The sequence below is a fragment of the Phasianus colchicus genome, chromosome Z (assembly GCF_987193195.1).
Source record: "Phasianus colchicus chromosome Z, bPhaCol1.hap1.1, whole genome shotgun sequence".
Lineage (NCBI taxonomy): Eukaryota > Metazoa > Chordata > Aves > Galliformes > Phasianidae > Phasianus > Phasianus colchicus.
The window spans coordinates 36,443,375-36,447,721 of record NC_143476.1 but is presented as its reverse complement, the minus strand read 5'-3'; positions in this window follow the sequence as shown (position 1 = coordinate 36,447,721).

The window sequence follows — 4,347 nt, the reverse complement described above, 5'->3', positions numbered from 1 at the left end:
TACAGTTTTTTGCCTTCTCTTTAAAGTGTTTGCCTTTGATTTAAAGTGTTTTATGGCAGCTTTGGATTTGATTTTTGAATCATCTGCGCTGCACTAAATGAGTCTTTAGGGGTAAATTAACTCGTGTGTGCCTAAACCTTTTGAGCTATCCTGTCTGTTGAAACAAGTCAGCCTATGTTAAGACTTAATAGAGAGGTTTCTTTGCTCTAAAATGTATAGGAGTTGAGTAGTGTTTTCACTTTGATTTGAGGTACTACCGGTGAGAAAAGCATTCTTTCTGGCTTGTCTTTCTCTTATCTCTTCCTTGATACTTTCTCCAGTAGAAGTTTTCATGTACACTTTGGCAAGAGACTGTGTGTGCAACAGAGCTGCTGGAGCCTGGGGAGAAGGTTGAAATGACCACCACTGCAATCACTTGAAAACTGCCTACAGAAGCATAAATATTCCTGAATGTATTTTTGCTCATTACAGTTGCAGCCAAAGATCACATTACTTAAACCTTGTTTCTGAGTCCTTCTAGTATTTTTTTTCCCTGTTCAGTAATGCTTTGTACTCCATGCTTTCAAACGAAATGTTTCCCACTTGAATTCCTTCCATTGCTGTTTTTCTGTCCCATGATACATACACTACTTCACTTCCTGTTTTGTGAGCTGGAACAGTTGATGCCTGCTTCTAGCCAGCTGCTTTCACGCCCGACTTCTGAAAGCTGTTTTATTCATCGTAAAGACCTCTTACTCCTCACGCAATTATTTTCTTATCCTCTGCTTTCAGGTATGCCTGTGCTCTAGGCATTCTTGGGTTACTCTGGTCTCCCAAGGTGCATGAAGTGTTATATGGCAATAAACTTACAGTAGTGCAAAGTGACTTGAGCTTGAATAAATACTCTCTAGGCTTGGCCAAGAAATGAAGACTCTTAGAGAAGAGGATGGTAATGTACAGAATAACAGTTAACCCATCTTTTGGGTCTGAGGATGTCTCAGTGTAAGTTTTTGTAGACTCTCACGGGACGAGTGTGACAAATTGTATATTCAGAGTGAATGTTTAAGCTTAAGGGTGTTTTCTGAGCACTTGATTAAAAAATAAGCTCAGTTACAGGACTGCTTAACAACAGTAAATGTTGTTGCACGTTTAAGCAAGTGAAGAGCTTCCCCTTGAAAGGTCATTTCTGCATTTGCTGTACATGAATGTTGGCTTTGTAGGAGGCAGGTGTGACCTGAGTGTCGTATAACTGCTGTAACTGCGGTGCGTTCTCCAGGAGGAACTAACAAAACACCTCGTCCAAACTCCAGTGATTTTTTGCATATCCTGGAGGTCACTGGTACTTCTAAGCTGGGCTCTTCTATGCTGCACAAACGCTTACCTTGCCAGCTGTCAGCACAGGAAACTGAGAAGAAAGTGAAAAGTCCTTTAGTTCAGTTTCCCATATTCTGCTTTCAATGCCTGCTTACTGCTTCTCAGGGTTGGACCCTTCCAGTAAGGCAGCAGCAGGGCTGCAGGCTGTCAGTCACTGCCACGTGTGTTACAATTCTGGTTACTTGTTTCATGTGGAAAGTTACTGTTGTGGCTACATTGCAAATCGTTGCTACAAATGTTTGTGTAGCTGTTCTTGGCAGCTGGCTCTTAGAAATCCCACCTGTCTTCAAATCCAAACCCGTCCATCTTGTGGATAATACGGGTTTGTCAGCATTCAGCTATAACCTCTTGCAAGGTTGCTTCCCATGTGTTTCCTTTCCAAAAGCAGATTAGAGGCTCTAGTGTTTTTCTAGCTGTGCTGAAGCCCTGCAGTCTATATATAGGAAGCAGCTTGCCTAATTGTAGGCTGTTCAATGGAAAAGATGTTTGTGATGCTGGTTTTTGTGCTGAAGTTAAAATCTACTTATCCTTGTAAACTGAGAGACAAGAGGTGGGAGAAAAGAATATTTCTAGACTTCTCTAGCATGGCTTTTGTATTACTATATTTCTAAAATTCTCATGGGATCAAGAGTGGGCTGCTACTTATGTATGGTTGGTGCTTCTGGGGAGAAGCATTTGTCATTTTGCTCTTAGCTCTGAGTATTTTTGCCTAAACATGGGTGTGACTGCAGAGGGTCAGTGAAAAGCTGCAAACCAGGCAGCCTGCTGGGGAAGTCCATGGGTTGCTGCTTGTTACTATGCCTTTCCTCCACACACACACAGTCCCAGCCCACCTCTGTTGCTGACAGGAAGGAAGGGCCTTAGCCAAGCCCATGTGCCAGCTGGAATTAAAGCCACTTTGCATGCAGCCAACTTTTGGGTAAATGAGAGAGGTCAGGCTTCTGCTCGTGTGGCTGTGCAGGAAGCCAGTGAGCTCACTGGAAGCATGAAACAGGAGCTGTCAGAAGAAATCTCGTCACCAGACTTTGACATGAAGAGAGTTATTGTTCTTGACTTGAGTTTTACATCCTCTGGGCCTGTTAAACTTGGGTCTGCTGACAGGACTGCAGTGTGCTCAATGAGTCTCGAGTTTTGCAAGCCTTCTCTTTCCCCTGCCTCATTGTACTGTGAGTAGATTTTACTCTTCTAAGGCTTGCTTGTTGCCTGATATTTGTTCATATTCAGCAGTAATTCGCTCCTGATAGCAATGTCTGCTTTCTTTCTGTCCCAGAATGTGGCTGGAGATGTTGAGGCAGGATCAGACCCATACAGTTCCCATGTGAAGCACAGTAACATTTAGCAGTGATCCCCAGCCCTGTGGAAATGAGAAAATGTGGAGAAACTATGAAGGTTTTTGTGGTTTCTTTTAAGTATAGATGATCTGTTTATATATATATATATATATATATATATATATATATATATATATATATATGCACTTATATATACATAAATTTACAAGATAAAGGAGCACTGTAAAACAAACAAAAAAACAACAAAACTACAAAAAACCCACAACCAAACAACAACAACAACAAAAAAAAACAACAAAAACTTCTCCAGAAGCCTTGCAGTTGTGTAAACACACACAACCTGATTCTGTGGGCAGGTGAGACAGGTAAAAGGTTATTTAATTAAAAAGTCAGTGGATTAAAATTGAGTAATCCTGAGCTCTGGGCCTCATATCCAGTTCCACTTGGTCTCTAAAACTGGTTCCAGCACAATGCCATCCTTTTATTGTTGTGGATTTTTCACTCCTATTTTTAACCAATGTTTTCTTCTTTCCTTTGGGTCCATGACTCCCCTGCTGAGGTAGAATCCAGGCTACTTTCTTTGCTGGTAGTGTCCCAAATTCTGAGCAAAGCAAGGCACACAGTTTGGATCCTGCCTCCTTTCTGTTCAGCTTTGCTGGTTAATGCTCTGCCCTTCTGGGAAAACTGTTGTCTCTGAAGGTGTTTATAGAAAGGACACACATGTGGGAGAAGGAGAAAAAGCAGTATGAAGTTCATTGCAGTTTTCTCCCTAGGTTCATCTACAACTAATGATGGTGAGTGACAGATTACAGGTAGATCTACGTGATTTCCCAATGTGTTGTGTATGAGGAAGAATATCAGAGAAGTGAGATGTTAGGAATGTGTTTCAAGTTTAGAAGCTGAGACCTCTGAAATGTTCAAGGCATCTCAGCTAAGCCAGTTCCCCCTTGAATTATGTGAGGCTTTCAGCAAGACCTGACTTACAGCTGTATCGTCTGGCTGGAGGCCTGGAGCTGGCAGGGCTGCTGCCCACCCTGCAGCTGAGCAGCCAGATAGGAGAGCTGCCAACTCTTGTCTCTGGGTTGTGGATAGGACAAGGGGGAGGCAATTTTAAGCAAAAAGAAAAGAGGGTTAGGTGAGATGTCAGAAAAAAATCCTTCACTTGGAGAGCGGTGAGGCCTGGTACAGGCTGCCTGGAACTATGGCTGCTCCATCTCCGGAGGCATTCAAGGCCTGGCTGTATGGGTCCCTGTTCTAACCTGACCTGCTGAGTGGCAGGGGATCCCATTTGGCTGAAGCAGGCAGGGGGCAGATGTTAGAGGTTGTCCTGTGTGAGTGCAATCTGTCTAATCCCTATTGTATGATCCAGGAAGCTTTTTTACTTTCATGTACCACAGTAGCATAATCTTAAACACCGGCATTAATTCTGGCATCCTCCTGCAATCATTTATGCAGAGCTATGTAGCAAGTGGTTGAGGATGACTGTGTCTGAATATAAAGTGTGTTGTCTGCATGCAGCCTGACACAAACAATGATCTCATCACAGCACATCAGCAGTGTGCTAGCCCTGATAGCAGTGAGCAGGCACTGGTAGCTAAGGATGGACCGCGGGCAGCCAGAATGAGACTGCACAGTATCTCTGTGCTTTGCTCTTGTAAGCAGCAGGTGGTGGCCAGAAAGACAATTTCATTTTGCTTAAAGC